This window comes from Marmota marmota, unplaced genomic scaffold (genome assembly GCF_001458135.2).
Source record: "Marmota marmota marmota unplaced genomic scaffold, marMar, whole genome shotgun sequence".
Lineage (NCBI taxonomy): Eukaryota > Metazoa > Chordata > Mammalia > Rodentia > Sciuridae > Marmota > Marmota marmota.
This window is the reverse complement of record NW_026000057.1, coordinates 30,124,376-30,141,536: the sequence shown is the minus strand read 5'-3', so window position 1 is coordinate 30,141,536 and position 17,161 is coordinate 30,124,376.

The window sequence follows — 17,161 nt, the reverse complement described above, 5'->3', positions numbered from 1 at the left end:
GGGTTCAACACGGAAGGTTCTCTGCTTCACACAGCAGTACAGAAGGGACTGCAGAATACACTCACATGCCTGAGAAGTTGATACCAGAGGTCAGCTGTTTTCTCAGCTGGAATGGAGAGCAAATGGCTTGAATTCCTTTTCATTTGAATTTCTTGCTGCTTGGGCTTCCTAAACACATGGTGGCTACGTTCCAACAGTGTGTATCCCAAGAGGCAGGAAGCAGATGCTGCTAGTTTTTTAAGGCCTATCTCACGAACAGCATCACTTTTCTATTCTCTATTTAACAAGCAATTGCAGAACTAAGATTCAACAATCAGGAACACAATTCCCACATCTTAATAGGAAGAGTGCCAAAGAATTTGGGGACACATTAAAAAAATCATACTCATTAAGAAGCATTTTAAATACATACTTCTTATTTTTTCCAATACTGGGGATTTGAACTCAGGGCTGCTCTACCACTGAGCTACATCCCCAGCCCTTTGTATTTTAGTTTGAGACAGGGACTTGCTAAATTGTTGAGGCTGGATTCTAATTTGTGATCCTCCTTCCTCAGCCTCTCAAGTAGCTGGGATTACAGGCTTTCAACAGAGCACCTGGCAAACAGGTACTTTTAAGAAGGAGTTCTAGTGTAGGCTCATTCTAAGGGAAAAAAGCAAAACCTAGAATGAGAGTAGTTTATAAAAATTTTGGTGGGCTAGGTGCTGTGGCATACCCCTATAATCCCAGTGATTCAGGAGGCTGAGGCAGGAGGATCACAAGTTTGAGGCCAACCTCAGCAACTTTGTGAGACCGTGTCTCAAGATAAAAATAAATAAATAGATAGATAGATAAAAGGACTAGGGATATAGTTCAGTGGTAACGTGCCCCTGAGTTCAGTCCCCGCCCCCCACCACACCCACCACAAAAAGTTTTGGTGGACATGTTTGTTTTTTGTGTTTTGAGCAATATTTTGGGGTCTTGAGGGCAGAAATCGCTTGGATGTGAGGGAATCAACTTTCTTTGGGATAGAACAAATGCTTACCATATGCCAGGTTCTCTAATTCCTGAAGAGGTTAGGATTTCAGGAAGCCTTTAAATATGGTGAGCATGCCTGATATGCTGATGAAGCTGTCTAGTTTAAGCCTTGCCAGAGGCATGGAGATTCAAAGAGGAAACTGGACAGCAGCCACTGACAAGAGATTCATGTCCACCACCCAGCATGGGGTGGGCAGGGGAGTAAAGAGGGCTAGGTGTGAACAGCCCCAGGAAAACCAGAGCAAGGCAAGGGATTGAAAGCAAAGCCGTTTGGCTTTGCAGGGACAGGTCAGTCACCGAAGGGCGCAGAAGGTGGAATGAAGGACGCAGTACAATCGAAACCTTTTAGTAAGTATTTGTCAAGCAGAAGTAGTATAAAAAGTAGTCATCCAAAAACTTAGCAGAAACTAATATTTTGTTTTCTGCCCCTTGAATTTATAGCCAGATCAATGATCATCCCTTGAATTTAATCTTCTCTGAAGTTTTATATATCTTTACCTCTTACACCATGGGATAAAAAGAAAGAACACGTTTTTTCAAGTCAGAGATGCCCAGGTTCAAAATTCACTTCAACCCCTTATTATCAAGTTACTTTGAATTCCTAAACCTATGTTATCTTCTCTTAAAACTAGCATAATCACATACTAGAATATTGTATGTATGCACATGTACTCTATAGTATTACAGAACAATATACTGTTATAACATATGGTAGATACTATCATAAAGGGAAAATTATAATGAGATAATACATATTATTCTTAGTCTCTAGTTACCTTTTAAGAAATGTGAACTACTTCAACATACCTCTTTATTTTAGCACTTCTGTCTCTCCAAAATTCAAATTCATTGCTACATAGGTTGCTTAAAAAATACTCAAACCATTTATTGTGATTTTTTTTCCCATTTATAAAAATAATGCAAATTCATTGAAGGAACTTTGGAAAATATTTTAAAAGTTGAATACTTGAAAAATCGGGGAAAGAATTCTTAAGCACTTGATTCAGAAAAATAAATATTTATAAGGGTATTTCATATTTTACAGGTTATTTTGTGTCTACTTTTTGCTTCATAATATTATGAATTTATCTCTTCTATTTTCTAATATTCTTGGAGGAACAAATATTAATGACTGAATCTTATTTCTTCACATTGTTGCAACATAATGTTTAACTAATTTCATATTTTAATTATTTGGCTTTTTATAGTTTTGGGCTATGAAAATAATGCTGTGATGAACATCTTTAAATGTAAATCTTTGTAAGCACCTCTGAGTATTTCCATGAGATCAAGTTCTCTACTTAGTATTACTGAATAAAGATCATGAGCACTCTTAAAACTTTGACATGAGATTCCCAATTCCACTATTCTCAATTCTTTAGAAATATTTGATTCTAATGAAGAGTTGCCATGTGAACACCCCAGATAGAAACTTCTGCTTTTGTGTTTCCTTTGATATTATCCTGGAAATGGAAGGATAAGAGGCTCCTTGTGATTTGTAGAAATACATATTTTACTGCAGAAAGTACAGAATTGGCTTTTATGTCTACCCACCACCACCCCGCAGTTTATAAACACTGGAAAGACTAATGATCTTAAGATTTTAAGTGTCTTCCTTCCTCCCTGGGTCAAATTTCTCTGGAGTAGGGCTCTCAACCAAGCAGGGCACTCAAAGTGTGGTTGCCATGCCAACAGCATAGGCATTACCTGTGATGCTTATGTGTTTCCAGTGCAAATCCTTGGCCCCCCTCCAGGGCTGTTTATCAGAAATGGAGGGGGACGGATGAGAAGTGGCAATCTGTGTTTTAACAAGCTCTCTGGGTGCTTCTTGTATAAATTTAAGAACTGCTGCTATGGACCATGGGCAGTGACCACCACAGGTTGAATATTTTCCTGGAGGGCAGGAGGAAGGCTGATATTTTGAGGCGAGAACTCTGCTTTTGACCCATTAAGCTAGTGCAATAGTACCCAACGAGACAGTTTCTCTTGAATTCTCTTTTCCACGTTTTTTTTTTTTTTAAATGAAGGTAGTAAATGCCCATCTCGAGATTTTATTTATTTATTTATTGGGGGGAAGTATCTTTTTTTAAATTTTTCTTTTATTTTTTTTAAATTTTTTATTGTTGGTTGTTCAAAACATTACAAATTTCTTGACATATCATATTCCACACTTTGATTCAAGTGGGTTATGAACTCCCACCTTCACCCCATACACAGATTGCAGAATCACATCAGTTACACATCCATTGATTTACATATTGCCATACTAGTGTCTGTTGTGCTCCGCTGCCTTTCCCATCCTCCACCCTCCCCCCTCCCCACCTCTCCCCTCCCTCCCTCCTCTCTCTCTACCCCCTCCACTGTATAACCCTGAGGGTCTCCTTCCATTTCCATGCAATTTCCCTTCTCTCTCCCTTTCTCTCCCACCTCTCATCCCTGTTAAATGTTAATCTTCTTCTCCTGCTCTTCGTCCCTACTCTGATCTTAGTTACTCTCCTTATATCAAAGAAGACATTTGGCATTTGTTTTTTAGGGATTGGCTAGCTTCACTTAGCATAATCTGCTCTAATGCCATCCATTTCCCTGCAAATTCTATGATTTTGTCATTTTTTTTAATTTTTCTTTTAGATATACATGACAGTAGAGTGTGTTTTGATGTATTCTATATACCTGGAGCCTATCCTTATTCTAATTAGGATCCCATTCTTGTGGTTGTACATGATGTAGAGTTCACTAGTGGTATTCCAGAAATTTAGTGAACATATTTAAAATATAGTTTAAGAAAAAAGTGTTTTCCTTCCTGTTATGGTTTGGATAAGCTGTTGTCTTCATGCAGGAATGTTCAGAGGTGAAATGACTGGGTTGTGAGAGCTGTAACGTTTTCTGGCTGCCATGAATGGAGCAGCTCCCCTACCGTGACCTTCAGCCATGATGTTCTGCTCACTTGGGTCCAGAGCAATGGACTTGGCTGACTATGGACTAAACCTCTGAATCATAAGCCAAAATAAGTTTACCTCCGCTAAATTGTTCTTTTCAGATTTTTTTTTTTTTGCATTTTTTGCATTTATTCTAATTAGTTGCACATGACAGTAGAATGTATTTTGACACATCATACATAAATGGAGTATAATTTCTCATTCTTCTGGTTGTACATGATGCAGAGTTACAGTGGTTTTGTAATCATATATGTATATAGGGTAAAAATATCCAATTTATTCTACTATCATTCCTACCCTCATACCCCCTACCCTCCCTTTACTCCCCTCTAACTAATCCAAAGTACCTCTATTCTTCCCTAGCTGCCCCCCATTTGTGGATTAGCATGTGTATATCAGAGAAAACATTCGGCCTTTAGTTTTTCTGGGATTGGCTTATTTCACTTAGCATGATATTCTCCAGCTCTATTCATTTACCAGCAAATTGTATTATTTCATTCTTCTTTAAGGCTGAATAATATTCCATTGTGTATATATACCACAATTTCTTTATCCATTCATCTTTTTTAAAAAAATATTTTTTTAGTTGTAGATGGATGCAATACCTTTATTTTTATTTATTTATTTTTATGTAGTGCAGAGGATCGAATCCAGTGTCTCACACATGCTAGGCAAGTAAACTACCACTGAGCTACAACCCTAGCCGTATCTATTCATCTTTTGAAGGGCATCTAGGTTGGTTCTATTGTTTAGCTATTGTGAATTGAGCTGCTATAAACATTGATATGGCTGTGTCACTGTAGTATGCTGATTTTGATAGCTAGTGGCTCCATTCCAAGTTTTCTGAGGACTCTCCATAGTGCTTTCCATAGAAGTTGCACAAATTTGCAGTCCCACCAGCAATGTATGAGTGTACCTTTTCTCCCACGTCCTCCTCAGCATTTATAGTTGCTTGTATTCTTGATAATTGCCATTCTGACTGGAGTGAGATGGAATGTCAGTGTAGTTTTTGATTTGCGTTTCTCTAATTGCTAACGATGTTGAACATATTTTCATATATTTGTTGACAAATCATATTTCTTCTTCTGTGAAGTGTCTTTTCAGTTCCTTAGCCCATTTATTGATTGGATTTTTGGTTTCTTGAGTTCTTTATATATTCTGGAGATTAATGCTCTATCTGAGGTGCATGTGGTAAAGATTTTCTCCCATTCTTTAGGCTCTCTCTTCACATTAGTCATTGTTTCCTTTGCTGAGAAGAAGCTTTTTAGTTTGATTCCATCTTATCTATTGATTCTCTATTTTACTATTTGTGCTTTAGGAGTCTTGTTAAGGAAATCAGTCAGTTCCTAAGCTGAAATGGTGAAGATATGGGCCTGCTTTTTCTTCTATTAGGCACACAGTCTCTGGTCTAATGTCTAAGTCCTTGTTCCACTTTGAGTTGATTTTTGTGCATGGTGAGAGAATTTCATTTTGCTTTATATGGATTTTCAGTTTTCCCAGCACCATTTGTTGAAGAGACTATCTTTTCTCTATTGTATGTTCATGGCACCTTTGTATAGTATAAGATATTTGTATTTATGTAGGTTTGTCTCTGTGTCTTCTATTCAGTACCATTGGTCTACAGATCCATTTTGGTGCCAATAATATGCTGTTTTTGTTACTATGGCTCTGTAATATAATTTAAGTTATGGTATTGTGATGCCTCCTGCTTCACTTTTCTTGCTAAGGATTGCTTTGGCTGTTCTGGGTCTCTTTTTTTCCAAATGAATTTATGATTGCTTTTTCTATTTCTAAGAATTATGCCATTGGGTTCTTTATAGGAATTGCATTAAATTTGTATAGCGCTTTTGTCAAAATGGAATTATGGCCATTTTGACAATTTTAATTCTGTCTATCCAAGAGCATGAGAGATCTTTCCATCTTCTAAAGTCTTCTTGAATTTCTTTCTTTAGTGTCAATAATTTTCATTGTAGATATCTTTCACTTTTTTTGTTAGATTGAATCTCAAATATTTAATTTTGGGGGGGAGGGAGCTATTGTGAATGAGGTAGTTTTCCTAATTTCTCTTTCAGTGGGTTCATCACTGATATATAGGAATACATTTGATTTATGGGTGTTAACTTATGATTGTTATGTCTTGTTGATATATGATTCCCTTAAGCAGTATGAAGTGTTTTTCTTTATATCTTATGACTAGCTATGGCTTGAAGTCCACTTTACCTGATATCAGGATAGAAATCCCTGCTTGTTTATGTGATACATGTAAGTGATATGTTTTGTCCTACACTTTCACCTTCAGTCTGTGGATGTCTTTGTCTATGAGGTGAGTCTCTTGGAGACAGCATATTGTTGGGTCCTGTGTTTAATCCAATCTGCCAGCCTATGTCTTTTGATTGAGCAGTTTATGCCATTAACATTCAAGGTTATTATTCCTGGTCAATTTGGTTTATTTCCAGTTTTTAATTTGAATTAGTTTCTGTTTGATTGACTATTCCTTTAGTGCAGTTCCACCCTTTGCTGGTTTTCACTCTTTTTTTTTTTTTTTCATTTTCTCTTCATGGAAAATTTTATTGAGGATGTTCTGTAGTGCAGGCTTTCTAGTTGCGAATTCTTTTAACTTTGGTTTATCATAGAAGGTTTCTATTTCATCCTCAAATATAAGCTTAATTTTGCTGGATATAGGGTTGTTTGGCATCCATTTTCTTTCAGAGCTTGGTAGTATATGTTATTCCAGGACCTCCTAGCTTTAAGGTTCTTTATAGGAATTGCAAATTCCTATAAAGATTGAGAAATCACCTGAGATATGAATTAGTTTCCCCATATACGTAATCTGATACTTTTCTCTCACAGGATTTAAAATTCTATCTTTATTCTGTATGCTAGGCATTTTCATGATAATGTGCCTTAGTGTGGGTCTGTTGTACTTTTGTACATTTGGGGTCCTGTAAGCCTCTTGTATTTGATTTTCCATTTCATTCTTTAGGTTTGGGAAATTTTCTGATATTATTTCATTAAAAAGATTGTGCATTCCTTTCGTTTCTATCTATGCACCTTCATCTATCTTGATAAATCTTAAGTTTGGTCTTTTCATGTTATCCCATAGTTCTTGGAAGTTCTTTTTATGGTTTTTTAACATCATCTTTCCATGGACAACTCTGTTTTGAAGATTATATATTTTGTCTCCATTGCCTGAGGTTCTGTCTTCTAAGTGGTCTAGTCTGTTGGTGATGCTTTCTACTGAATTTTTAATTTGGTTTATCAGTTCCTTCATTCTGAGAATTTCTGATTTTTTTTTAAATCTCTGCCTCTTTATTGAAGTTATCTTTCACCTCCTGTATTTTCTTTCTGATTTCATTCCTTACACCATGTTTACTTTGAAGATCAGTTTAACTATTTACATTCTAAACTCTTTTCTGACATTTCCTCCACTGTGCTATCAATGGATTCTCTTATTGGATTATTATCTTGATTTATTTGGGGTGACTTTTTCCCTTGCTTTTTCACGATGTTTGTGTGTCTACCCATCTAACAGTATGGATCTGAGACAGTTAAGTTTTTACCCTGTGGACTTACAGTGTCCCTGAAGGTTTCCAGTACCTCACTGTTCAGGAGGAGACAAATAATAACTGTAACTAATTCAAACAAGGTACAGCATTCAACAAAATAGTTCATACTATGATGTCTATAATGTTAATTATCACAATAAGCAGAAAGAATATGATCAGTTATTGACTACAATAAAAACAACAAGTTTGCAAAAGGGTTTACAAGTTTAAATGGTGGACAGGGAGAGAAAAGAAGTGATATATGACATTATGGTTATGAGGGAGAAGGAGAGAAGATAGTTTAAAAAATTAAAGGAAGAGTGAAAGATAGAGATTGGCTGTTAGCAGAAGAAAAGGAGACTCAAGGGAAACAGGTAGGAGAAAAAAATATATAAAGTAAAAATATAAAGCAAAAATTAAAAAAAAATAGTAGAATACAATACCAAAATAAAATATTTTGATCAAACATCCTAGTTCACAAAAAAAAACTAGTCCATGAAAAATAACTGACTTCAAAAATGCTAGAAATGAGAAAAAAATATATAAAAAATGTATAAGTGTCCATTAAGGTCAATTAAACAAAGAAAAAGAATTTTTAAAAAAAAGTGGGGAAAAAAAAGATCTTGATGAAGAGTTAAAGAATTCTTTCCATTGAAGTTCAAAATATTCTAAGCTTCTCTTTTCAGCAGTTTTTGGTAGGGTCATCTGGAGCTTGATGCTTCACCCTCTGGATTGCTAGAGAGAGAGGTAATCCCTTGTGGAATTCCTGGAGTTAGGGTTTAGGCTTAGGCAGGTTCCAGGCTCTTTGGTTAATGTCAATTGTTCTGGAGATTTAAATCTGCTCACCTCCAGGACCCAGTACTTGCTAGTCCATGCTGGAAGACTGTACCCCAGGGATCTCCCCTGGGTTTCACTCCTGTGGTAGGGGAGCCAATTCTTAGTTTCCTACATCATCTGCAGATCCCACGTTTCCTGGTCTCAGTCTCTCCTGTTCCAACCCCTCTGAGTTCCTGGCCAGAGGCATCTCTCCCAGCAGATCCGCCAAGCAATCCGACTGGAGTGGGAGCAGTAGAGCTGAGTGGGTTTCTGCAACCAGTTGTCCCCTGCATAAACCTCTTTCCACATTTGATTCTCTCCTGGTCACTTAAGCATACTCTATGCCTCCTGGGCCTGTACTTCAGGACAAAATTGGGTTTGCCAGGAATCTACTCCCTTAACTGCCAGCACCTGTGCCATGGCTGCAGAATGGTTCCTTCCTTTGTCCTCCTCGATGAGGCTACCTGGAGAGATGGCCGCTTCTTTCCCTGCACACAGATATTATGCAGTGTGTCTTTCAGGTTTGTTTTGGGCAATGTCCCTGATCTCTAAACAGTCCATACCCAGACATGCCTCAAGCCTCCCAAAAATATGGGTTCCTTTACCCTCCACTATGCTCATGGAGGGATCGTTGGCTGTTTTTTGGCCTGGCCACAGCAGCAGGTATGTCGCTGTTGATATTTTCCCTTACCTTATTATATTCAACCTCCCGTGTCCTTGGTCTGTTTTGAATGTCTGGTTTTAAATTCCTGCATAGCGCCCCCTCTTTTTTTTGTTGTTCACCCACCTTGCAGAGAAGCTGCCTGTCTGCTTTCAGGGTTTCATGGATCAGCCAGGAAAGAGACCCCCTCTATTCCACCATCTTTCTTGTCAGGTTTTTAGTCACAGCAACACAAAGTTGATTATAACACTCCTTTTTAGTAAATTAAATCCAGCCTTTATTTTTTGACATTTTATTTAGTTTTATTCTTTTAAGGGGAGTAATAAGAGCACTGTGCTATGGAGGCAGAGTGCATTGCTTTGCTGTGGAGGTTGTGACACAAATCTGTCCTCTTCAAATGACACCTTGGCCATCTTGAGGAGCACTCTTAGTTAAAAATGCCCTGGGAGTAGTTTGGTAGTCATTGAACACTTGTCACCCACTGCATGGAGGATACTAAAGACTATAGCATCCTCCTAGTTTGAGAAGGTTACATTTTTATTTGGGAAGATAAAATACTTACATAAGAAAAACAAATATATTAAAAAAAATAAAAACTAGAATATAACAACAGGAGGCAATGGAGAAGAACAGTCATCCAAGTTGGTATGGTTAATTCCTATGCGGGTATATGTAATAAGCATACCTGGGAAGCAGGTATCTCTGTGGCTGGCAGCTTCTAGGCACAGGAAATGGGATAGGAGCTGGGCTTTGGAAGATCCATTTAGGCAGAAAGGCAGGAGAACGATAAGAAAAGAAGAACACTCAAGAGTAAGGTCTCTTTGGGAGAGCCACCCTGCAGGGACAAGAGACAATGTTGTTCATAATGTCATGCATCCTAGGCTAGAATGAAACGCATAACCTCTCTAACACTTTATGTGCTTTGATTCTCATAGACAGAGGATATAATAGCCCTTATCTGATTTGATTCTTATGAAGTGCCTGTAGTAATACCTGACACTTAAATGCAATATGAAATGTTGGTTAAGAAATAAAGATAGAGGGAGACTTTGGTTGGGCATAAATAATTTTAATTTGGAGGACTTGTCTGATTAGCCAAGTAGTTTGTATTTACCGTGCTTCAGATCTCATTAAAGTGCTAAAGTCTTCTTTTCTAGTTAAGGAATATATAAGAACAGCTCTATCTTTAAGTATCTTTGTATATCTCAACAATTTGAATATTTTCTCTCACACTGACTTCTTATTTTATGACTGTGTTTACATGGTTAATCTTTAAGAAAACTAAGTGGGAGAAATACATTTAAGTACATTTTTTTTAAAAAGCGGAAATAGGTACTCTGAAACAGACTGGAGTTGATTCAGTTTCACTAAAAAAACAAATCAGGTAATTTAAACCTGAAGCCTACTCTGGAAAGAGATATCCACAACTTTTTACATGTAATCCTAGAAGATTATGGCAGGAATCTTTCTAATAAAAATAGAAGGGTGAAAAGAGTTTACAGGTTTATGTGATGTTCCAAGTCAATTGTGAATAAATTAAACTTTTATTAATAGGAGGGTAGCAAAGGATTACTGATGTCATTCAGTGGTAGAATTTTTATGAATTTCCAATTGTACAGCAAGATCTCTGAGTGTGCAAATTGTTTACACACCCAAGCTGAAGATAAACAGGACTGACTCCACCCTGGGGTTTTGGATGCCATGGATAGTACAGGAAGCTGATACACACAGCCAAAGCCAAAGGCCAGTTCTGGGTAAGTAGTAACTGAGGTAACAACAAAGAAATCATGGGGCCTAGTTCAAATATCACCTCCTCAGAGATGTTTTCTTTATCTTTTCCTTGTAACATTCTCTCACACATGAGCTTTTGGGGGACACCTCACATCCAAACCATAACAGACGTGGAATTCTCTTAATACATTTTTCAAGAACTTCCTATCGGAAAATGCCTATTCTGAGACTGAATTTTAGACTCATCTCATACTTCCTCATGAAAATACTTATTCTTTCCTCTTAGTAATTACCACATTCACAGAAGACAGAGACAATAGAACTTGATGATGAAAATCAGTACAACCTCAAGATTTTGAACACATTTTTTGGGGGTAACATTTATACCATTGTGCTAAATGGCACAAAACTATTTTTATTTGTATTGCTTTCCTCGTTGCCCTGTTTCTGGAGGTAAGGCAATCTATCTTGCTGGTATTCTTTTTCAACCTAGTACATTTCTTCATCCTAATGGACCCTCCATTAACAAATTGCAGGAAAGAACCCATCACATGTATGGGCTAGATTTCTTCTATTTCCCCCCTCCAAACCACTCTTGACTCTCTCTACCAGCTCTGCCTAGTCTAGAACATTAAGAACTCTTGCCCTCTGGCTATTTCAATGGGTATATATCCTCAGGTGATCAGAGGGAAGAAGTTGAAGTCAGGTATTTGTTTCTCTCCTGGTGGAGATAAGGAAGGCTGTTCATGCCCTCAACCCCAAACCACAGCTCTTTCCACTCCTTGACCTGTCAGGCTCCCTGCTGTTCTGAGTTTCAGGGTGCTACACTGTACCCTGTGGTTTTCCTACACCTTGCCCTTATCTTTATGAAGTTTACTGAGTTCTTCTCAAATTATCAAGTTTTAAAGGTTTCATGTAGTAACTCTATTTCTTGCATGGATTTTGGCATAGAAAAAGAAACTGATAGGGAGATAGTGACTAAGAATAATAGTCTTATGCTCAAATTCTGAGAAAGATAATGATTAGGCTGAAGTATGGTCTTCTGGCATTTTCTTCCCTTTCATAAAAACTATCTATTTCATTTATGACATTGTTTTATTTATTTTTTTGCTGCTATGACTAAAAGACCTGACAAGAACAATTTTAGAGGAGGAAAAGTTTATTTGGGAGCTCACAGTTTTGGAGGTCTCGACCCATAGACACTAGGCTCTATTCCTCAGAGCTCGAGGTGAGGAAGAACATCTGGTGGAAAAGTGTGGCAGAGGGAAGCAGCTCACATGATGATCAGAAAGCAGAGAGGGACTCCCCTTACCAGATACAAAATATATACCCCAAAGCCAAGTCCCCCAATGCCCACCTCCTCCACCATTTCCTACCCACCTTCAGTTACAACTCAGTTAATCCTCATCAGGGGATTAATTCACTCATTGGGTTAAGGGTCTCACAACCCATCATTTCTCCTCTAAACCTTCTAACATTGTCTCACACATGAGCTTTTGGGGGATACCTCACGTCCAAACCATAACAGACATGGAATTCTCTTAATATGGTTTTCAAGAACTTCTTATTGGAAAATGCCTATTTTGAGACTGAATTTTAGACTCATTTCATACTTCCTCATGAAAATACTCATTCTTTCCTCTTATTAATTACCACATTCACAGAGGACAGAGGCAATAGAACTTGATGAAAAAAATCAGTAGAACCTCAAGTTAACTTGGGCTTATGGAGAAATGGACAAAAGTCATGTTTTACACAAAATGAAAAAAATTGTTATATTGTGAAAGTAGTGTTTACATGATAAGTAAATAAAATAACAAAACTGGTAACCTTTCCAAATCTCATATGCTCATGAGTAAAAGTCCAAAAAATAGATTCACTCCCCAAAGTCAGAACATGACACTCAGGAGTGCTATAGGACTGCATATTAAAAGTTAACATTAGTGAATACTAATGAAGTGCCAGGCACTTTCCCTTGACCTTATTTCATCTGCACAACCACCTATAGGCTGATGCTTGTTTGACAGATGTAGAAGCTGAGAGGTTTAGAGGTTTAAAATTTTATATCAATAATAAGAGGAAGAGGTAAGATTTCAGATGTACAGGAGTACCTTGCTCCAAATCTCCTTCTCTGCCTTACTCTCCTTCGTCCCACCTTCCTGGATGTTGTATGTGAACGATACCTAATGCTGTACTACTCCCAGCCCTGAAAGTTAGAGAAGAAATAACCCTGGGTTCTCCAATTACTTGTAAGGGGGGAATAGAAACAAAGTGCAATAAAAACCTCTTTTATCAATAACCATTGATGAGAACCTTGCTCACTGCATCTCTGATGGCACACACATTAACCAAATTCTACTGTGTGCCATGCACTATGCTTTATAGGCATTATCTCCTGGATCTTTAAACAGCACAGTGAAATAGAAATTATCATACCTCTTTCAGCAATGACAACCTGAGTCGCATATCCCAAATCATTTAGCCAGTAGGTAATGGAGCTGAGATTCCAGGCCTGGCCTCTCTATTCTTTCCTGCTCCCTTTTCTTCTCACTGCCTTATTTAGGGGACAGCTCCACTGGTAAGGAATGCTGAGGTTTCAACCAATTTGAATCTTGAACAGATTCTGAATGCTAGGATAGGTCCCCTGGATTCTGTGTTCCCGTCCTTTAACAGGAGGCCACTGAGATGATTTCAAATGGGCTTTGATTTATTTGTACTTAGTGAAAAGAGAACTAATGTGATGACTGCATGATTTGGGCCTTGCTTTCCTACTCTGTAGCTCTTGGCAGCCTGTCACATTTTCACAACACTGTCATCTTTGCTATGTGCACTCTTGCCGCTTTTACTTAGCATTGTGCAGGAGATTGCATTTAGAGAAATTAGGCAATAAAAATGAAATAAAAGCCATCCAGATTAGAAAGAGATAAGTAAAACTATCTCTGTGCACTTTTTTTTTAAGCAGAAAATTCTAAGGAATCTCCCAAAAGATATTAGAACTATTAAATGAGTTTAGCTTGGTTGCAGGATACGTACACAATAAATGCAAAAAGTATGTATTTCTACATATTTGCAATAAACAGTTGAAAAACCACAATTGCATTTATAACAGCATTGAAAATCTTAAAATATTTGGAATAAATTTATCAAAAGAAGGGTAAAGCTTATACTCTGAAAATTACAAAACATTAAAAGAAATTAAAGATATAAGTAATGGAAAGATGTCTTATGTTTGTTGGTTAAAAAATAATATAATTAAGATGGCAATACTCTCCAAATTTATGCACAGTTTCAACACAATCCCTATCAGTTCCAACTGGGCTTTGTAGAAATTGACAAGCGGATTCTAAAATTCATATAGAAACTCAAAGTACTTAGAATGACCAAAATAATCTTGAAAAAGAACAAAATACGTGGATTCATACTTCACATTTTCAAACTCAGTATGAAGCAACAGTTATCAAGACAGTGTAGTAATGGCATAAATATGGCATGTCAAATAGTGGAATTAAATGAACAATCCAGAGTTGAGCTTCCCTATTCATGGTTAATTGATTTTCAACAAGGATATCAAAACAATTCAAGGGAGAAAGAACAATTTGTTCAAAATTGCTATTGGAACAACTAGATATCCATATACAAAAGAATGATTTTGGACCCCCTCCTTCACACAATGTACAAAAATGAATCTAGTACCTAAATTTAAAAACTTAAACTACAGAATTCTTGGAAGGAAACATAGGAATAAATCTTTGTGATTTTGGATTTGGCAATGACTTTTTCTTAATATGATACCAAAAGCACAAACAAAATGAAAGAAATAACAGAGTTCATTAAAATTACAAACTGTTGTGCTTCAAAGATCTTATCAATAAAATGAAAATACACAGAATGGTAGAAAATATTTGCAAATCATATATATCATAAGGGACTTATAGCTAACATATGTGAAGTATGTTAGCAATTCAATAAAAAGATAAGTAACTCAATTTTTTAAAGGGAAAATAATCCATATAACTTTTTCTTTAAAAAAGATAAATGGTCAACAAGTACATCAAAAGATTCTCAACATCATTAGGCATTAAGAAAATATAAATCAAAGCCATAGTGAATGCCAGTTAATATCCACTAGAATGTCTATAATAAAAAAGAAAGACACAATGTTGGTTAGAATGTGGAAATAGAACCTTTGTATGCTGCATTTGGAAATATAAAGTAGTTTAGTCACTTGAAAAAACAATCTGACAGTACTCAAAAAGTTAAATGTGGAGTTATATTTGATGTGGCAACTCCATTCCTAAGTATATATGCAAAAGAAATGAAAGAATCTGCCCACCCCAAAAATCTGTCTATCAAAGAATTATTCTTAATAGTCAAAACTGGAAACAAACCAAAAGTCCATCACGAGTGAATGGATAAACAAACAGCACACCCATATAATCTGTTTGACCAAATCAAAAGAATAAAATACTGACACATGCTACAATGTAGAGAAACTTTGAAAGTATAATGCTAAATTCCAACTACATGAAATGTTCAGAATAAATCTACAACCACAGAAAATAGGATAGTGATTTCCTAGGACCGGGAGATGGGAAGATTGGAAACAATAGCTAAAGAGCACAGATTTCTTATTGAAATGATGGAAATATTCTAAAATTGATTATGGTGATGGCTGTACAACATTTTGAATGTGATAAAATATTAAATTATTTACTATAAGGGAGTGAATGTATATAGTGTGTAAATTCTATCTCCATAAAGCTATTACAAAAAAAATGTGCATTTGTTATTGTAAATTCAAACTTGCCTCTAGTACCATCACAGAAAGAGATACAGGAGTCATGGAGTAAGGGGAATGACTCTCAGAACTTTGTAATATAAGGCTTTGTAGCTACTGTCCCATTTGTTAATTTCATTGACCTACCATTTTCATTCTCTTACAAACAAATCTTTGTAACCAAAAGAATCCCATAAATATAGCATAGTGAGTTGAGAGAGCAGGTTCTGGGGTGAGACCGTGTACATCTGAGTCCTTGTTCTACCATTTTCTAGGTGACAAAGCGTCTTCTGTGGAGTGAGGTGTCTTCTCTGCCTCAGTTTCTCCATCTATAATTACACTGCTCTGTTCAGTGATCACTAGCCATTCTAGGATACTGAGCACTCAAAATATGTTTAGCCATCTTGAAATGTGCTATGACATCACATTTCGAAGACCAAATCCTTCTCCAAAGTAGAATATCCCATTAATAATTTTATATTAATTCCATGTTGATATGATAATACTTTTAATGCATTGAGTTAGATAAATAAAATGCATTATTAAAATTAATTTCTTCTGTTTCTGTTTACTTTTAAATGTAGCTACTAGAAATGTAAAAATATTTTACAATACATTAAATTTTAAAATACATTATATTTTCCTCATTGGTGCTGATCTACAACATGGAAATATTACTATTTTTTAAACAAGGTTGTTGTGAAGGTTAAATGATTTGAGATATATATATATATATATATATAAAAACACTTAAAGATACCTGGCAAATAAAAAACACTAAATAAGTGTGAGTTTTAACACTTATTTGAATGTGAAGACAGGACACATGACAGGAAATAACAGTTCACAGAAGAGAAGCCTGGCTATATCCATACCACTCATAGGAAGGAGCTGACTGGGCAGAGGCCTGGAGACTCATCTTCCAGGACCATGTGGTTTCCAACAGACATCTGCACAGAAGATAGAGGCTGTCTGACATTTGCAACTGTGAAGTGGTCAGAGCTGGCTTGGATGTGTCATTTTCAAATGCAGAACATAGTCCATCCCTCTTAAAATTCTACCATGTTTCTCTAAAAAGGAGTCACTGTTTATCCTAGGCTTATGGTTTCTTGTTTCTCTGGAGAATGCTAAAGTTGCCAGCATGCCCTGTCTTCATGTGTGAGCAGCGATTTGGTTAAGTCTGCTAGATAAGCAGTCTGGAGTGGCAAAGCACAAATGTTCAGGGCACCAGAGTCTTACTTTTTGGGAAGTGAGTATTTTACATTTCAAAGAGGCAGCTGTGAGTTGTTAAACAACCCATGGCTGAGGTGTGTCAGCCCACTATATCTTCAGCTCATGCCCTGGACCCACTTGCCAGGGCATGAGCTGACAATATATTTACTGATGCTTCCTCAGTGGCGGATGCAACCATCTGCTATGCTCCTGCCACCCTCAGTTTCTGACTCCTTTCTCCCTTCTTAGTAACAGAACAATAAAGGTGCTGTTTGGAGTTTTCTGAAAAGTAGGTTTATGCTTTCTTTTTGAGTTTACATGTCCTGACTGCTGTGGTTTTCAGGGGCCTGTTCTCCAAATGTCTCTGACCTCCCATCTAGTGACCTTGGCCAGCTCTGTTGTGGAGGCTTGGCTGTATGTGATCTTGGTCTCATAGTGTTGGGAGTAATAAAAGCAAGGATATCAA